Below are 20,749 nucleotides of genomic sequence, written 5' to 3' on the forward strand. Positions count from 1 at the left end.
AAGATACTACTTTTTTCCCTCCAGGTGTTTGCCTTAAAAAAATTGTGTTGCATCCTCTTAAGCCAGAAATCAGCTGTTTTAACCCTTCGTTTGCCTCTGGCGCTCTCCCACTGGTTCTTCTGAGTTTGAGGTGTTTCAGACTTTAATAACTCTTTTTGTCTTTGATGGATGCTAAGGCAAGTTATCAACTGATTTTCTTAGCAAATCCTGGTTTCATTAGTGGGAGGGCCTTTGGATGTCTGACCAAGTTATTCTACTAAAATATAAATGGAAGACAAAGTGGGATAAAATGGAATGTGGTTTTACCAAGCTGCTTGGGGTGAAGCGGGGATATTCGCGTGATAGGATTTAAACACAGTAACGTACAAATATAATGCGGTGAACTATTGTGGTTTTTTTCACTTGTGAAAGTGATAAAATATGAATTTTGAATACTCTACTTTATCTTAAATCCTCCTCTAAGCAAGGGTACTGTAAATAGAATGTCAGTGGATATGACTCCTCTCTCCCTCAAATGAAGTGTCCAGGGAGTAATGGCATTTTTTTTCTTTTTTTCAGTTTCTGATTTGGGGCCATGATTTACTTTCTCATGAATTTACCCCAGTTGTCTTATTGGAGAAGAAATCAGAGCTTAGTGCCAGATCAGCTTGTCTCCTGAATTGCGAGTTTATGCTTATACATCCTCAGAAAGTCTCTGAAATAGGAGGAAAGGTTAGAAAACTGCATCAGTCAAAGGATTTTTTACACCAGAGTTTCATGATGTGACTGGCACTCTCTGTTCCTAGAATAACAATGCCTGATCCCTCTCTACCAACTACTCTTTGGAGAAATGTTTTAAAGCAGCTACATGCTATGTATGCTTTGATTCCATGAATTGGAGTAGACCCTAAATCGACCATTTATTTCTCCTCTGTGCTTTCACGCAGGTTTATGTTAAACCTTTACAAAACAGTTTCCTTTTCTTGCAATGACATCCAAAGACAATGTGGTCTCTCCCTTTTGGGGACCTAGTGAGGTATTTTCTCACCCGTTATCTCAAGCACTTAGTCGTCGTGTCAGAATAGAGTTTCTGTAAACTGTACAAACCTCTTTTTTTCTGGTCTTGCAGATGAAGATGAAATGGTCATGCCCTTGAGTAAGAGACCTTCCCATCCTCGAAAGAGTTCCCGACCCTGGATCTGATCATCCCCAAAAGTTTCTTGCAGAGTTCTCTGTAGGCCTAAGATATCCCATTAAGAAATGTGCCTTTTAAGACCCCTCTGAAGTGCTTTGCTTATGCCGAGTGGCTCTTGGATAGGAATTTCTGAAACTTTCTTTGGAAAAGTTAAAAAAAGAAAAAGTTCCTTGTGTTGAGGACCAGCACCTAGTAACTCACTCCATTTGTGTTATGTAGTTACTGGTACAGATGTGTGAATTCTTCGCCTGATCCCAGATGAGTGATGTAAATGATTCTTTCTTGTCTGCTTTAGCTTCATCTCATTCATGTATTCTCAGCTTTTCTCCCCTCGTCTTCCCGCCGTTCTCTCACACAGACACGCATACCATTTACCGTGAAGCATATATTTATGGCCCAGATGCGAGGTATCATGATCAAGCGCTCTTTTTTGTTAAGTTCTCATTAAAGCTTTGGTTTGCAGAATATGTTTATTCTTGTGGTTTTGGACTAGAGAGACTCTGTGCTGCTGCCACCAATGATACTTCATTGATGAGCATGACTCAAGATTCTCATTTCAACTGCATTTCATCAGTGATGCTGTCTAAATCATCAGTCTTACAGAGGATGTGATGTTTACTTATTTTTGAGAGAGAGACAGAGTGTGAGTGGGGGAGGGGACAGAGAGAGAGAGACAGACAGACAGACAGACAGAATCTGAAGCAGGCTCCAGGTTCTGAGCTGTCAGCACAGAGCCGGATGCGGGGCTCGAACTCATGAACCGCGAGGTCGTAACCTGAGCCGAAGTCAGATGCTCAACCGACTGAGCCACCCAGGCGCCCCATTTTTTAAAGCCTTTAATTTTGAAATAACCAGATTTATAGGAGAGTTGTAAACATAAGACAGAGAGTTCCCATATACCTCTTACCCAGCTTCCCCTCACGTTAACCTCCTTCTTAATCATGCTCTGTGTATCCCAATGAAGAAATTAACATTGATACAGTACTTAAGCTAAACTTGTCCAGTCAACTTTTGTTGAGTGAACGTGCCAGCATATTGATGTTCTTCATTTTATCCTTTTAATATTTTCTTTACACCTGAAAGGTGTTTGAGAGGGTATTTAAGAGCCAGGTTTAATTGGGGTTAACTATCCTCCCTTTTCTTCTGGTGGGCTGGAGCAGCTTGCAAAATACAAAGGTTGAGGTCCCCCGAGCTGTGCATTCTGAGGCAGTGAGCCCTATGGGAGTTACACCTTTGGCAAAGCTCTTGAGTGCTGTTAACTTATGGGGAGTGAGAGTCTTCTTTTTTTATTTTATCCTGAAAAACATTCCTGTGCCAGGTAAGATAGGGTTTGTCAGTACACAGAGGACAGCATAGTCTCAAGTGGCAAGTAGAGGAGAAAAGGCAATTGATAAAATCAAGACAGTTCACTTTGATGCCTAACCCCTTGGGTGTTTGTTTCTGGCGTGAAAAATAATGGAAGCCCTTTCATTTTTGTGTTGTATTAGCCGGGTGAACTCTGATTTCCAGCACAGAAGCGGAAACTTGCCCACGTTAGGAAGGATGTCATTGTGATCAAGTGTGTTGGCTTTCTGATTAAGAGAGAAATCAGAAAGACCTGCATTTGCTCTTGGCTTTTTTATTGCTCTTGACCTCAGTGAGATCCTGACCTTTCCAAATCTCAGTATGTTCATCTGTAAAATAGGCATAATTAATTTTGTATGGCTTGAATGAGATAAGCTGTATACAGTTTGTAATTCAGTGCTTCATAGGTACTGACTGCTTGGTAATTGTGATTATTATTGTGAGTATTATTGTTATTATTGTTCGTATTGTGATCCAGGGTTCTGAAAAGGAGAATGAGTTGGGGCTCCAAGTTCAACTAGAATTTTCAGTTTCGTAGAGGGTTGTGGGGCTGGAAATGATACAGGTATACTATTTTGGAATCAAAACAAGTTGGTGCTCATTAACCTGATTTTACCCTGGGGAGCCTTGAGGTCCTTTTCTGGTGGGCAGGAGGTTAGGAGAGAATTATCCTTAATCTTGACTTGTCAGTGGACCTCTCCTCACTTATCAGGAAAGCGAGGGAGGACCTGGATAGAAGGCCCCCACATCCCAGTCCAAGCCCCAGGGGTACACGCAATAATAAAATAAAATAATAAATAATAAGTAATTAATAAATAATAAGACAATAATAAAGCAAATGAATTGCCCTGCTTTTACACATTTATGGCTTCTTAGGAGAAGTAGGTGGCAAATTTTAAGACTTAAAAAAATGATTGAGCTAAAAAGTTGTATTTTTTAGGCCTCTCTGTTTGCAAGCAACAGAAACTGACTTTAATTTGAGCAAAAATGCATTTTATTGTAAGGTTGTAAGGTAATCGCAGAATCAAAGGAGAAATGATACACCTGGTTTTGAGAAACACTAAAGCCAGGGAATCTCTGAAGATCTATGTAGTAGAAGGTGATGAACGGTTTCTCAAGGGCACTGACACAAGAGGAATAAATTCCAGTCATCTTTTTGCCTTTCTGTCACTCTGCTCAAGAGCCAGAGTCCATGGCAAGGTTATCTAATTGACCTTGCTTGGACCAGGTAGCTGCGTCTTGGTCAGGGAAGTAGTGGGCATTACATTGCATGTTCTTGCGGTTTGTATTCTTTGGAAGGGGTACAGTTCAGGGTGGGGTGGGGGTGGGGAATCAAGGTGCCGTTGCCAACGCAGGGAGACTGGGTATCAGGGGCAAAACACCTGGTATAACTCCCCTCCTGGAGAGGACAAGAAGGCAGTGGGAGGAGAGGGGGACAGAGGGGGAGGTATTAAGGGAGGGAGAGAAAAGAAAAAAGAGAAATGGAGGCAAAGAGAAGAGATGAGAACCAGATGGGCAGATACAGAGGCAGAAAAATACACAAGAACTTGGAATTTTTTTTTTTTTAGCATTTATTTCCTACCATTTGAAAACAGAGAATACAGAGGAAAATTAGGTATTCTATTGCTTGTGTATAGGTTAGTTTCCCCACTTATAAAATGAAATTAGTGACACATTTCACATCTGCTGAACAGATAATCTCAGGATGAATGTGATGGGGCTCTGATGTTTTAAAATATGGATCTTCCATGGAACTCATGTCCATTAGAATGAAATACATTAACATTTTTTGTGTCTGCCCCTAAATTAAAGCAAGTTGGTTTCCTGCTCCAAGCCCTAATGCATTTTCTTTGACTTTGGAATCTACATGTCAGGATATTTCTGTTTTCACATTGGACGTGACCTCCTACAGAGGGAGTCCTATAGGAGGAGGCACCATTTTCCTCATTTTTGGATGGCTGATGTTGGGGGTGAGCTGTTCATTCCTGCTCACACTCTCTTCCAGCACCATGCCTGGCACTTAGTGAGTGGGCCCTCAGTAAATAGCAGTTTACATCGAATGGTGCCTGGATGTGTCAGTCAACACTCGTTATACACCTCCTAGATGCTGGGATTACAGAATTGAAAGAGAAACCCACAGTGTCATGGAGGAGGCACACTTATGCACAGATCATGATGCTGTAGGACATGAGGACCATCAGAGAGATGAGAACATAAGGAAATTCTTTACAAGTGGGGCCACTTCACACACTTTTTTGCAGCAAAGTGTTGACCTGTCTAACAGGCACTGGAAGTAGCCAGATGAAATGAGACCGGGCAATATGGAGATACTAGCTAATAAACGAATCCCCTATTCTTGGTTTGCTCTCCCGATAACCAAAAGTTCAAGTCAAGCCCCATTCGCAAAACCAGTGGCAGAGTTGACCCTGTCCATCCTCCCATGCTTCGTCCTCCATCCGTTTCCCAGGATTGCATCCTCCTTCCCGGGTTAGACCCCTTGTATTTTACAATCTATTTGCTTTTAAAAGTAAGATTTCCTGGCATAATTTGCAGGTAGTAAAACTCACCCTTTAAAAAAACTTTTGTTTTTTTGTAACATTTATTCATTTTTAAGACACAGGGAGAGACAGAGCATGGTGGGGGAGGGCAGAGAGGGGGACACAGAATCCGAAGCAGGCTCCAGGCTCTGAGCTGTCAGCACAGAGCCGGACGCGGGGCTCGAACCCACGAACCGTGAGACCATGACCTGAGCCGAAGTCGGACGCTTAACCAACCGAGCCACCCAGGAGCCCCAAAACTCACCCTTTCTAAGTGTACAGTTCAGTGAGTTTTGACAGTTGTGAATACTTGTGTAAAGGCTACTTCAAACAGGATGTGGAACCTTTCCATCACCTCCAGAGACTTCTGTTGTGTCCCCCTGCAGACAGTTCCCTCACTCCACCCCAGCCTTTTAAAATTTCAAATACATAAAGTCCAATATTCTACAGTCTTTTGCACCAGACTTCTTTTGCTTAACAAAGTGTATTTGGTAGTCACTCGTTTTGACCTTTGTACCAGTAGGTTCCTTTTTCTCACTGCCTAGCATTTCATTGTGTAGAAACACCACACATTGTGTATCCATTCACCTGTTGATGGATATTTGGGTTGTTTACAGATTTCGGGCTTTTATTAAGAAACAGTTTTTCGTGGACATACATTTTCATTTGTCTTGGGCAAACTCCTAGGAATGGGACTGCTGGATTGTAGGATAAGTGTATTCAGTTTTATAAGAAGCTGCCAGCGTGTTTTCAAATATAGCAAATGTACCGATCCAGCGTGCATTCCTGCTGTCAGTGCCTGAGAATTCCAGTTGCTCCCTAACATTGTCAACACTTGGTATTGTCAACATTTTTAATTTTAGTCATTCTAGTAGGTACGTAATGATACTTTGCTGTGGCCTTAATTTGTGCTTCCCTAATGACAAGTGATGTTGAACATCTTATGTGCCTGTTGCCATCCATCTGTATTTTTCTTTGGGGAAAAGTCTGTTCAAATTTTTGACGGGTTTTAAAAAAAATTGGGTTGGTTGTATTCTTATTATTGATACAGCCTATTATTGTCACATAGGTTTAGAGTTCAGAAACCCTGGTGGAAGTTTGAGGAGATTACAAAGAAAGGAAATTTTGAGTTTCCTTTCTTGGGGGTTTTTGGCGAACTAACATTTATGGGGTGTTTTTCATGTGCCAGTCATGGAGTGAGGTAGATTCACATTGGGTGATCTCATTTTATGCTCCACGGTAATCCTGTGAAATAACTATTATTAGTCCTGAGGTCACACAGCTAGTATATGGCAGAGGAAGAATTTAAATTTAAGTCTGGCGGACTCTTTCTCTTTCCACTTCATCAGATGTGACTCCAGGCCTGTTCTCCACAATTTACTGGTTAGGTTCCCAGCCCAGACTGCTTTCTCTGCTCTGGGTGTTTTAAAAGCAGCCCTTAGGTGAAATAACACTGCTGGCATTGACATGCAAATCAGGACATTGAGCTTAAGGCAAAAAGAGTGCTCCCAGTTTTATTTCAGTCCTGAAAAAACCCTATCCACTTCATAAGGTAGAAAGGTGAGAATTCTCCAGAGAAGTAGAAGGTTTGAGGTATGCATTTACATTTTAGTACCCAAAGATGTCCATCTCACTCAGCTAAATTGTGGTGCTGTGGTTACCCACAGGGCTAGGGTCGGACTAACCTCTGGGAGTCAGATCCCCGCTCAGACCCCAGTTTTGACCCTGCAAGCTCTGAGGACTTGGGGCAAACCACACGAACACTGGTTTGAATCCTCTTATCGGTTAAGGTGATTGGTAAGTCCCTAGTTATTACCACATCTGAGTGTTATGAGGATTGAATTGCCTGGAGAGTGACCACGCATTCGCTCCCAGGACACTTGGTCACTCTGATTACAGGACACATGTATGAGTTGGTGGACCATTGCACACTCTCGGGATATGAGAGCTGTCACTGTTGAAAGTGCTTTGGGGCATTCAATCCATGAAGTCTGAAAATGACTCATTCTATTTCAGAACTAATGAGGCCCCGTGAATGATTCCAGGTTCTCCAGATTGACTTAAAAAATAGTTGAAAACAAGACTCTGCATTTGAATTGGACGAATGTCATAACTTTTCTGAATAAGTGGCTATAGAACTTTCCAGAGCAGCTCTTTATGGCCTCCCACTCTGAAGTAAGTGTGTTTTAGGAAGTTGCTGAGAAGGTCTCCCTGGCTAGAGAAGAAGAGGCTCTTTGGGGGGAGGGGGGGGCTTCACCAGCAGGACAAAAACCTCAATAAAAATTGTTTTTAAAAATGCATGGTTGGAAACTTCTAGAGGAGAACACAAGCAGTAACTTCTTTGACGTTGGCCATAGCAAATTGTTTCTAGATATGCCTCCTGAGGCAAGGGAACCAAAAGCAAAAATAAACTACTGGTACTACATCAAAATAAAAAGCTTGTGCACAGCAAAGGAAACAAATCAACAAGTCTAAAAGGCAGCCTGTAGAATGGGAGAAGATATTTGCAAATGACATATTCCATAAAGGTTAGGATCCAAAATATATAGAAAATGTATAAAACTCAACACCCCAAAAGTGAATAATCCAATTACAAAATGAGCAGAAAACATGAATAGACATTTTTCCAAAGAAGACATGGATAGCTAATAGACACATGAAAAGATGCTCAACATCAGTTATCATGAGGGAAATGCAAATCAGAACTACAGCGAGATATCGTCTTATACCTGCAAATGGCCCAAATCGAAAACACAAGACACAACAGGTGTTGGTGAGAATGTGGAGATAGGGGAACCCTATTGCACTGTTGGTCAGAATGCAAACTGGTACAGCTGCTCTGGAAAACAGCATGGAGACTGTTAAAAAGAACTACAATTCTACAATTGTACAACTAGGTATTTACCCAAGGAATACAAAAAATACTCATTGAAAGGAATACATGCATCCTAATGTTTATAGTAGCATTACCTACAATAGACAAATTATGGAAACCACCCAAGTGTCCGCTGCATGATGAGTTGATAAAGAAGTGGTACACACACACACACACACACACACACACACACACACACACACACACACACCAGCCATGAAAAAGAATGAAATCTTCACCATTTGCAACGACATGGATAGAGCCAGACAGTATTATGCTAAGTGAAATAAGTCAATCAGGGAAAGACAGATGCCATATGATTTCGCTCATGTGTGGAATTTAAGAAACTAAACAAATGAGCAAAGGGAAAAAAAGAGAGGCAAACCAAGAAACAATTCTTAGCTATAGAGAACACACTGATGGTTACCAGAGGAGGTAGGAGTGGGTGGGGGAATGTTAAATAGGTGATAGGGATTCAGGGATGCCCTTATTGTGATGAGCACCAGATGTTTTGGAAGTGTTGAATCACTATATGCTACACCTGAAATTAATATTACAGTATGTTAACTGGAATTTAAATAAAAACTTAAAAAGAGTCAAAAAAATTGCATGGTTGGTGGAGTTGGCGTCACTAAGGATCAGATTCAGTATTTTCCCTGGGACTCTCAGTTGGAAGGAAGCCGCCCATGTAGGGAAGATCATCATGGGTCTTGGGTGCTATGACTTTGAATCCTGGTTGTGCCCTTTCTAACTGAACTCTTGGACAAGTCACATTTTCTTTGAGACTTAGGGTTGTCAACAGTGAAATGGGGATAGTATTTTTCTCTTTCTAAGGACTGTCTAGATTGGAAACAAATTCAGTAGTACATGAGCAGAGTGTTTTATAAGCTCTTAGAAAACTCTGAGTGTGTGTGCATAAGTCTCTTCGATTTTGTCAGATAAATGAGCCCCCCCCCCCACGTGGTTTTCTGTGACCCTATTTAAGAAATTGAACAAGATTATTTCATTAGAGTTAAAGGTGATTGAATCTGGGGTCCACAGGACCATGTGGTCATTCCTGGGAAGGATGCCCTCAGGTAATGTTGGGTGGGTTCAGGCTCCTGAGAGGTCCAAGGGGCTGAGTTTTGGCTGCAGTACTTTGGGAACATCACCAAATGACCCTGAGAGTCAGCTCTCCTGCCACTCTGCCTTGCTTGCTCTTTGGATGACAGTAATATTGGTGTTTTTGTTTTCATTTATTTAAGTTTCTGGAGTTCACCCTGTCCTACCCAGAGCCTTTGCCGAAGCAATTTACTTTGCCTGGAATACTCTCTCCCCCACCCCCTTCACTTCCCTCTCACCCAGTTAGTCCCAATTCAGCCTTCAAAGTTCAGTTCAACACTTCAAAGAAGTTTTTCCCTGTTTGCACCTTCCCCTGTCAACCGTGTGTGAGATCCCTGTCAATATGGGATCATACATTCTTCATTGTATAATTAGCTATTGAATATAAGCCATGAGGACACGGACCAGGTTTGTCTTTTTCACGGCTCTTTCTCCAAGCCTAACGCGGTATATTGCATGTAGGGGACCTGCAAATATATTTTTGACAACTCCTTCTGACAATCTTTTATTTAATGCCTAGTTTCTAGCCCAGAATGGTCCATGTTCTGATGCAGCACACATTCTGCTGGGAGAGACAGACACTAAGCGAGTAACTAAACTAAATAAATATGACAGATCATAAATAAATAGCTAAATAAATAATATGACACCAGTGGCCCCCCCGGCTGTCTGGCTACAGGCACATATTTACAGTCCCTGCCTAACCATGTTTCTGGTTAGCATCCACTTAGGGCGGTAAAGAAATAACTACAAACCAGTCTGTTTTCTAGATTTTCTGTCTATCTAATGGCCTCAGAACCTGGTCACCTGCTCTGCTTCTCTCTACTTCTTCTAGCAGGTGTGTTCTCCCCATACTGGCTTTGTGAAATCACAACACACGTGCCACCAACTCCCCTTTCTGTGTTCTTGTGCCACATCTCTCGTTCACCAGAGCACACTTTCCTAATGAATTCAGCCTCAACCTCGGAAGTAGACTTTCTTTGACAATCAGTTGGAGGGGGCTCTGCCTGCCCTGGGCTTACAGCTTTCCTGGCAGTACTTCCTTACTTGCCTGCACAGGACGCTCAGTCCTCAGCACTCCCCTCCTCAGTTTCCAAACCTGCATTATCTAATATGGTAGTCAGTAGACACATACGGCTATTTAGAGTTAAATGGAATTACAAGGAAGTAAAATTACAAATTCACTTCTTCATTTGTACCAGCCACACTTTAGGTGCTCAGAAGTTCTAAGTCTAAAGGCGTCCTGTTGGGCAACTTTCTATCATTGCAGAAAGTTTTATTGGGTAACCATCTCACAGACTGTGACTTCACCTCTCCAGGCCTGCCCTAGCCATCGTTGACAGAAATCCCTTTGAGATACCAATCCTTTGACAAGGATGGAGATTTTACAGGTTCCTAAGGTTTGGTTTAGGTTCTTGGTGAATTACTTACTAATTGCCTTTGAACTACTTACACTGTTGTATGTAGAGGCTGCCTGGAGGAAGATCTCATTCAAAAATTTTGTCTAGTGGTGTTGCTATTTTTACTTAGGTTGTTCCACTGAATCTTGGTATTTGTCCTTGGCTGTTATAGAAAACAGTCTCTGGTAAAGTGGTTCCAAGAGATGGCTTTTCTATTATCCAAGGTCAAAGCCTTTATTAGTGGGTAGTTGAACCTGTGGCTGAAGCACCATTGACACCTCTTCTTTGCCATTTACTAATGATTGTCTTCTCACTGTAGGGATTACTGTAATGACACTTGTCAGAACCCACAGGCAGAGCAGTCTTGCTGAGAGCCCCAGTCTGATATCATCACAGAGCCCCTGTGCTTGCAACAACAATGCAGGGAATAATTTTCTAATTATATAATGGATAAGGAGTACTAAGTTACAAAGTCATACCCTTTGAAGGTGGCCTATATTTCTTTTTTCGTTTTTTTTGTATCTCACTAAATATCATTCCAAGTTCATTATGATTACTAGGGGTTTCAGGTGTGGATAAATAAGAAAAAGAGAGGATATGAAAAAAAAAGTCTGATAATGAAAACTACGTTTTTAGGTCTCTTTTGTATTTCTTTTTTTTTCCATTCACGAGTGAGAAAAGTGATCTTGTTAAGATTGGAGGAAGGACTGGGGAGTTAGTCCTAAAAGATGCTAATATGGGACTTGCTGTGCCTTTGTCTAGCACATTACTTGCGTGTCAGCAGGAAAAGAGATGGGAAAATGGCCCCAGGGTGGGTGTGGTGAATTTCCTCCCTGTTAGCGAGGATGAAAATTTGAATGACACCTTGAAGTGATTTAAAACTCTTTTATTTACACATCCAGTTAGCTGGGAGGCCCCTAGGCATCACATTCAGAATGTAGCAATGCATGGAAAATGGTGAGAGACGGGACCACGGGACCACGCTCTCCTCTACCCCAGCTGTGGCAGGTAATCTGGACCAGGGAGTGAGAATGCAGTCACGGAAGAATCGTCAAGAAAGAAAAAGGCCTATGGTGAGGCCGATAATCCTGACACCTTTGGGTATTTTTATGTACTATTTAAACAAGTATTAAACACACAGAGGTACCGAAAAATTAATATATCTGCCAAAAGTTAGAGTTGTAGCCAAGGCAACCATAATTGCCCATTAGTCATCCCCTTCTTATTTCTTTATGTTTGAGCTAAAGACAGGAACTGGAGCTCATTTTGGAGTCTTATGCATCAGGGAGGGTTCAGTTTTCACCACTGGAAGGTCTTGAGGTGAAGGACGGAATCCTGGTGTCTGTGTTGTCAACAGCTTCAGGCAACTCAGAGAGGCGGGTGTCCGGGGAGCAAGGCTCAGGGAAAGTCGGCCGACGGGTGGGTTTTAATCCCTGGGGACTCCTTGCTTTCACCACTGTCTCCTCCCGGTCTCATTGCACTCAGAAACGTGCCCATGTTACCTGCCTGCTGCGGCAACAAAGGCTCTCAGCTCAGAGAGCGACAGCCTGAGTGTGGGACGGCCACGTGTCCAGTGTTTCTTCTGCTGTCAGCTTTTAGGCCATTTTGGGGTTCAAAGAAACCCGCTCATTGATGGCACAGTTCCTGAGTTCTGTGGGGATTTGCTGTCTGCGACAATATCAACATGTCACATGTTGCTTCGCTGGTGTGTGTCCCTCTAGTGAAGGAACAAGAGGCAGAGAAGAAAGGAAATCCTTGAGGGAAAAGCAATCCCGAAGACTTAACATTTCACTGCTGCTGTGATGTTTGAAAACAGACGTGAAGTCTTTATTTTGATGCATCAGTTTAATTGTGGCCTAGAGCTGAGATTGGCAACTCTGAGGCTATCAGATGTAGAAATACAATAATAAAGTAACACCACACACTTGGCTCCATTGTTTAGTTTTAGTTTCTCCCTTTTTCTTTTGGTGGCGGTCGTAGAAGCTGTCTTGAAGAAACCAGAAGTTCTAGAACGGGTTAATTTCGTGCTGCCTTAAGTACTAAGGTCTAACCTTCTTCAGAGCCAGACCGTGTGTTTAGTGCCAAGTAGGTAAAGCAGAGTCCGACAGAAGTAATGTTCCAGCTGAGGATCATATCACTCTCTGAAAAATAGTCTGGCTTTCTGCTGATGATTCATCAGAAAAATGAGCACGGTAATTGAATTGGGGATTTAAAAGGATCTCAAGGAAAACAACCACATTCGACTGTTGGCTCTGTCATGAGAAATTCTGTTAATGTGCAATATGTAAGGCGATAATCTATCGCAGGGGACCCTGTAGCAAACGCAGGCTACTTAGATGTTTGCCCTGATCAGTGACAAGAGGCTGTGCCTCACGGCTGGTGAATCAGGGAGGGGTTTGAACACACGGAGTTGAAAAGGGAGGCTCACGGTGGATGCCTTCTCCGTGTTGATTAGATTGTGGGAAGGGAATCTGGGTACTACAGCAAAAGATGACAATTGGAGAGAGAAACCAGCCCAGAGGAACTGGCCCAGTGGTCCTCAGCTGAGGGCCGGTTTATTTGTACCCCCCCCCCCCGCCCCCGCCCCTGCCTCTGGGGACATTCAGTAATCTCTGCAACACTTTTGGTTGTCAGCCAGGGTGGGGTCCTCTGGGTGTTTACCGAGGAGGCCTGGATGCCTGCTACACATCCTATAGTGCGTGAGGCAGCCTCCTACAGTGATGAATCATCATGCCCAAAGGATCTGTCAGTGGTGCCAAGGTTGAGAAACCCTGGTCTAGGGAATGTTCTAGATATTTGGGCCTTGACTTTGTATATACATTATGTGGATAATATTTTGAGTAGGTGTGTGAAGCAGAAAACATCTAAGCCTTTTCCTTGTAATAGAGTACCAGGGTCCCCACATAGGTAAATTCATCCTTTTGCCAGATCTAAGAAGAGATGAGTCTGAGGAGAAAGTTCTTTATACCAAGGATTCCAAGTATCGTCTTTGTAACAAAACTGACACTCATTGAGACTCTTTCTGTTGCCTTGAAGGTGTAAGATGGGAATCCCCTTCCCTAGACTGTAATGAAGGTTTTCTCTTTAACTGCCAAAATGTATATGCTTTGTGTTTCCAAACCAGTGAATTCAAATCCTGTAGCTGTTACACTCTTATTAAATTTTGCTACAAGCACTTTCTTATCTTGTACGATATGGATTGATCCATGCTTATGACTTCACATCAAGAAAAACACTGTGTCTGAAGTAGTTTACATGTTTTCTTCTTAAAAACACAATATAAGACTAAGAGTATTTAGCCCTAGAAAGTATTGGTGACCAACTAAGTAAGACATGTTGGAAAAAAGGCAGCTACTTAAACTTACCCAGTGGTTTAAAAGCTGTTGAACAAGTGGATGAACGGTCCAGATTCCATCTTTTAAAACTTCGGTAAGCACGAGTAAGGCAAAACTTGGTTAAGAAGGGAATTTCTGTTGACTCCACCCAAAATCTTGAAAGATTCGATCTACCACATTCGTTATTTTAACGTTATTAATCCAAGAAATTAGGGACCAGTGTACATGACATAACCAGGAAAGGGTCCGACATCAGTCTAAACATTCTGAGCCCAAAGTGAGAAGTGTGATACTTTATTTCAGGGGTTGGCAAACTCTTCGTGCGAAAGGCCAGAGAGCAACTATTTTCAGCTTTCTGAGCCATGTAGCCTCTGTCTCAGCTACTCAGCTTTGGTGTTGTCTGGTGGAAGCACTTGCAGACAATTTGCACTCCGATGAGATTTTGTTTAGAAAAACAGGCACTGGTCCTCCTTTGGACCTCGGGGGCCAGTGTACTTCCCTCTGTTTAATTTGACCCAGATAGCCTCATCCATCCTGGGCAAATGCGTAATTCTTGTTGCATTTTTTTTTTTTTTTACAATGATGAGGAAGCCCAATATTATCTTCAGATTGGGACTCCAGATTGGGAATCATTGCAGGATGCACTTAAGTATTTGGTTTATATGTCGTCTGCAACCTCAAAGGCAAAGAAGACCCTATACACACAAATTCATTTTGTTAAAAAGTGATACGGTGTTCATGGAAATTATCTACTAGAGGCTGTTAGCTTATTAAAAAAATAAAAATACCATGTCATTTTTTAATATTTGCTAGATTTCTATTTTGTGAAAAAATCAGGCTGGAAACAACGACAACAACACAGCCATTTCAAAGGAGGATTCCCCACAGACTGGAATTGTGCCACCGACTGCTGGTCACAACAGTGGCTCTTACTCAACAGTCGTCAAACATTGCTGGGCTCTGCCCTTGGTAGTATATGCTAAGGTATGGCCCTGTCTTGTTCGGCTATGTTCTGGGTCTTCCTGATACACTTTTCTGATGTGGGGTTCTGCTATTAGGCCTCGCCAGTGTGTCAGCTAGTATAACGTAAGGGCGAGTGACGGTTCCTGCAAACTGTAAAGAGAGAAATGAGCCACTGTAAGTTCCTTGCTTTCTAGTCCTCAGTAATCATGCCAGTGTGATCAAACACTGTGACATTTCCAACAACCAGCTAGTCGCTATGTGGAGGCACTGAGATCCCCCTCCCCCACCTCTTAAGTGCCCTCAGTCAAGAAAGATAAAACTGAAGTAGTCTTGTGTGAGGGTTCTCAATCATGGGATGGGAGAGACTCAGTGTCCCGTGTAGCAGCACGAGCATAAAATTGCCCTGAAGTCTTCATTTTATGTGAAATGTGAGGCTCTTAAGAAATAGTGTCTGATTCCCTGAATGAAGTATCTGCTATGTTCAATTAGCCATGTTTTTTCCAGTCCTACCAGGATACACACACACACACACACACACACACACACACACACAGAAAGAAACCTTTGAATTTTCTGTTCAGATGAGCCAGTAATCAGTTCATGAATAAAGTCTTTGCTGCCATGTTCAAAAGAGTGTGTCACACGTACAGAACTGATTTCATCATATGACTGGGTTGAAGGAAACCCAGTATATTACTTCCATGACCTCTGGCACAGTCCTCCCTATTTCCAGGAAACCTTAATTTTTTTTTTAATGTTTATTCATTATTGAGAGACAGAGAGAGACAGAGCATGAGCATGGCAGGAGCAGAGAGAGGAGGAGACACAGAATCAGAAGCAGGCTCCAGGCTCTGAGCCGTCAGCACAGAGCCCGATGCGGGGCTCGAACTCGCAAACCGTGAGATCATGACCTGAGCTGAAGTTGGATGCTTAACCGACAGAACCACCCCATTCCAGGGAACATTAAAAACAACTAGAGGTAGGCAAAGCTTTTCAGCCTTGGGTAGAGCTATCTAGCTCTCTTCTCCCTCCTCCTACCCTCCCCCTTCCCTCTGCTCTCCTTCCCCATTCCTTTCTCTCTCTCTTCTTCTAAAACAAGCTAATGAATTGGTTATCTACTGCTACATAACAAAATCTACCCCCCCCCCCAAATTAGTGGCTTAAAATTTGTAAGCATTTATTATTTCCCAGTTTTTGTAGGTCAGGAATTCAAACAACTTAGCAGATAAGGGTCTCTCAAGGTAGCACACAGATGTTAGCTAGGGCTGCAGCAGTATGAAGGCTTGACTGGGGCTGGATGAGCAGCTTTTTTAAAACAAAGTTTTAATTTTTTTTTAAATTTATTTTTGAGAGAAAGAGAAAGCACGAACGGGGACAGGGCAGAGAGAGGGGGAGACAGTATTTGAAGCAGGCTCCAGGTCCTGAGCTGTCAGCTCAGAGCCCAATGCGGGGGCTTGAACCCACGAACTGTGAGATCATGACCTGAGCCCAAGTCGGATGCTTAACCGACTGAGCCACCCACGTGCCCCTGGATGACCAGCTTCTAATATGGCCTAGTCATGTGGCTGCCAAGTTAGTGCTGGTTGTTAGTAGGAGGCCTGAGCTCCTGGCCATGTGACTTTCTCCTTAAAGCTGCTTGGTTATCCTTATGACATGGCAGCAGGTTTCTCCCAGAACAAATGCTCGGAGAGAGGAAAGTGAGAGTCACAGTGTCTTTGTGACTTACCCTGGGAAGTCACACTGTGTTATGTTTGCAGTACCCTACTGGTTATACAGCTCAGCCCTCTTCAGTGTGGCAAGAGATAACACAAGGTGTGAATACCAAGAGGTGAGAATCTCGGAGCTGGGCTCCTGTGGCCAGCTACTTGGAAAGATTCTTCAAATGACTGCCTGTCCTGAGTTTTCATTTGCGCGGAGATGGAAACTGCAGCAGAGATCCTTTCTAAACCTATGGAAGCCATAACTACCCTAGGCTTTTCACATAAACAGATATGGCACTTAGCATACACCCGATGGATTCAGAGTTTTTTTTTTTTCTCTGTTAGTAACACCTGTCAGGTATACTGGCTGGACATTGTAGTGGAGGCCAGTTGTTCAATTTCTAAACATTCTCCTAAAGGTGTGCAATTACATGTATCTAGATTTCATTGGTTGCTTAAGTGTCCCAACTGGTCCTATGGACTCAACTCTTTTGTGTAGCTTTCCTCCTAACTAAGAGAGGTTGAACTATTGTTGAAAAAAGAAAAGAAAGAAAGAAAGAAAAGACCTAAAGATGTATAATGTCTCAAACACGATAAAACTTAATTTCTCACTCATGTTCCTATCCAAGATGTATGTTTCTCAGTCAGTGGTGGCTTCTCTTCATGCACTGAGGCAGGGATCCACACTCCTTCCCTCTGATGGTTTGCCATCCCTGAAGGCCAAATTATCCTTTGCATCCAGTCTGAGGAAGGGATAAGAGTGTGGAGGAGGCAACGTCGCTAAGATTCTGTAGGACAGAACTTGTCACAGGCTGTAGCTTGTCCAAGGTAGCTGAGAAATGTGACCTCATGGGGCATCAGCTTCCCAGATATAGGTGTGTTCTCTAGGAGTGGAGTTGGGTGTTGGGATGGCTTTTGATGGAGAGACAACTATGTCTACTCAGTTGAGATGCCAGACTTCAGAATTTGGCCTGCCTGGGAACCGTCACATTTTATGAGATCTGAAAATATGCATATGTGAGATTTTGTGACAGAAGTTAATATTACTTCACTTTATGAGTCCAGGTGAAAATAATGTGAACCCAAACCCATTGTAAAAATTTTAGCATGAAACACAGAATTTCATATTTGGTGGTCAAGTCCATCGCAAGCTGTTTATACTATTGATAAGTGGTGGGGGTAGGAGCCACCACTTTGGACTGATAAAACATAAATGCCCAGCATCTTTTTTTTTTAGGATTATTCTAGAATAATGTGAGGTCTTCAAGATATCAACCCTTCCACAGGAAGTAGTCAGCCTTGTTTACCCAAAGTGTTCTTGGACTTAATTGTGTGTCCCTGTGCCCCGTAGTGTTACCACTTGCATGTCTAAACCACGTGTTTTGTCCCCAGTGTTGACATGATCACCATCTAGTTGTGGTGCTTCTGAGCAATTGCTGTTGTCATTGCTTTCTAATTGCTATTGTTATCATCAGCCACACCACTTACCTGACGCTTACTGGGGCCAGGCATTGACCTAAGTGCTTTGCTTATCTGTTATCTCATTTAATAATCCTCACGAAACCTTAGAAGGTAAGTATATCACCCTCATTTGACCATAAAGCTAATTGTGTTTCAGAGAGCAGGGCACAGTTAGTGGTGGAACCGAGATTTAAATATATGCCATCTGGTATATCGCTCTTGCCTTTCTTCCACAATATGGTGTGCATCAGACTAAGAGTAATATGGGGAGGGTATTTGTCTTTTTGGTCTCCTATCTCTAGGCTAAATTAACTCACGCATTTCTCGATCCTTAAATCACACTATGGCGGTGTTTTCCTACTCCTTTTAAAATCATTCCTGATCCCAAATATGGCCTCCTCACTCTCTGAGCAGAGGCGTTTTCTTTCATGTGGTGCCTTTGCTCACAAATGCTTTAAACAACCTTTTCCTTACTCTTCCTTTGAACACGGGTCTCCTTTGTGAATGAATTTGCAAGCATCTTGAAGAAAATGGAGCACTGGGCAGTAACCATTTTTGGCTTTAAAGAGGAGAATCCAATCTCTTGTGACAAATAGTGGCAGGATTGATAATTCTTGTGAGGGCAGCCTAGAAAGAATTCCTCTATTACCACCTTTAGCAAGGCTTTTTTTTTTTCTATCCCCCACTACTAAGTCAACAGTAAACTAGTAAATGGATTTAGCTGATACGGATTTTCTCATTTGCTGGGCTCACAAACCCATGTTGTCTTCAGCAACTCTTTTCTTGGTCTAGCTTCATTGCATCCATCTTCAAAAGTGGTGAAAAGGACAATCTTTCAAATCAGGCAGCTCTTTTGGGTTGGAATCCTGGCTCAGAAACTTCACAGCTATGTGTGATGCTTGAGAGATTACTTAATTTTTCAGCACGTCAACATTCGATTCTGCAAATAGAAAGGATGACACCTAAAGATTAGAGAAAGCAAAACAAATAAAAATAGTATAGTGTCAGGAGACTGGTAGGTCTCCAGTAGTTATTGCTACATTAATTGGTTGATAAAAATATCAGGAAGGTGGCAGGCAACAGACAGTGTGAAACATAGCTAGAAAAACCATGGTTGATTTTTCTCAGCTAATAAGTCTGCAGATTGGTGACTGCCAGTGTTGTTCAGGAGCTGTGTGACATTGGGGCTGTAATATCTGTGGTGCTCTTGCTTTTGCCCTCATGTTGACAAGATAGCTTCTGCAGCTCCGGATATCAAGGTGAGAGGCAGAGGGAGGTGTTAGCTGTTTTTTTTTTTTTTTTTTTTTTTTTTTTTTTTCTTCTACTCTCAGGAAAACACAACAATTATGCAGAGATTGCCTAGCAGTTTTGTGCTGATGCCTCATCAGCCGGGCTATGTACTGTGAGCACCATCCCTAGCTGCAAGAGAGACTGGGGAAGTGAGTACTTAGCCTTCCTAACTTCTGCAGAGGACCAGGGCAGTGGCCCAATTCATAGTCTCCTGTGGGGATACGAGCAGCTTAAGAAGGGAGATGAAAAGTATAAGAGAGGAATGTGTGTAATGTGAAAGCAAGGTGGAAAATATGACCACACAGGAGTGAGGCTGAGGCTTCATTATCAGAGAGGAAAGAGGATTGAGAAAGATGCTAAAGAATGGACTATAAGCAGAGAAGAGAGAGGGGAGTTTACAGACAGTAGCAGTGGGATGCAGGGACACGTGGACACGGCATGCATTTCGTGCTTGGGGGACTCGGTGGAGACTTGGTGGGTCTGGAGTGTGTGTATTTGGGGGGGCATGATGTAGTTGTTGGTGATGGGGGGATGGTTAAGCTGGATAGATAAGTTGGAACTGGATTTTGAAGAGCCTTGTACAGAGCAGAAAGCAGTTTGGACTTTGTTTTAAACAGGGGTGGGGTGGGTACTAGATTGCCTTGCCCAAGGATGAAATAATGAACATATGTTTTGAACTAGAAAGAAGGAAGAGGTATCAGATGCAGGTTAGGGACGATGGAGGATTGGGTTAGGGCTGCGAGAAAAAAAGAGAAGATAACAGATACCAGCGGTATTTAGATGGTGGATATAATTTGTTCTTTTTTAAAAAAAAATTTTTAATGTTTATTTTTGAGAGAGAGACAGAGTGTGAGGGGGGGAGGAGCAGAGAGAGAGGGAGACAAAGAATGCGAAGCAGGCTCCAGGCTCTGAGCTGTCAGCACAGAGCCCAACGTGGGGCTTGGCCTCATGAACTGCGAGATCATTGACCTGAGCCGAAGTCAGACGCTCAACCAACTGAGCCACCCAGGTGCCCTGGACATAATTTGTTCTAAATTGCTTGAAGAATATTAGGGAGGAGTTAAAAATAACGTTGAGATGTCTATTTTGGGTGCATGATGATGTCACTGAAAAGAGAGAAGGAATCCTGGGAAAGAAGCAGGCTGGTGGGGAGAGGGTGAGGAATTCGGTTTTCGACATGTGGAGTTGAATGGGTCTGCAGGACTTGTGGACATTGGACATTCATTCTGAGGGCCAGAAGAGAGATTAGTGGAGCACACAGTTACAGAGTGAGAGCAGAGGTTAGCCTGAGGTAACATGTAGAGCGGTGGAAGCCAAAACTGAAGGGACAGGCAAGGGGATGGGAAGAAACCAACCGGGAGTGACATTCTAGAGAAGTGAGTGTCAAATGCTTTAGAGAAGTCACACAGAACAGAAGAGAAACCGTTGACTCTCAACCCTCACTTATTTTTTCATTTGCCATGTCTTTGCCACATGCCCCATTTTGGAATGGACCCTTGTCTAGACCCTACTTTCTTTGTTGTCTGCACTGTTGTGGTTTTTTACTTAGTTTTGTACAAAGCAGCAAGT

Source organism: Panthera tigris, chromosome C2 (genome assembly GCF_018350195.1).
Source record: "Panthera tigris isolate Pti1 chromosome C2, P.tigris_Pti1_mat1.1, whole genome shotgun sequence".
Lineage (NCBI taxonomy): Eukaryota > Metazoa > Chordata > Mammalia > Carnivora > Felidae > Panthera > Panthera tigris.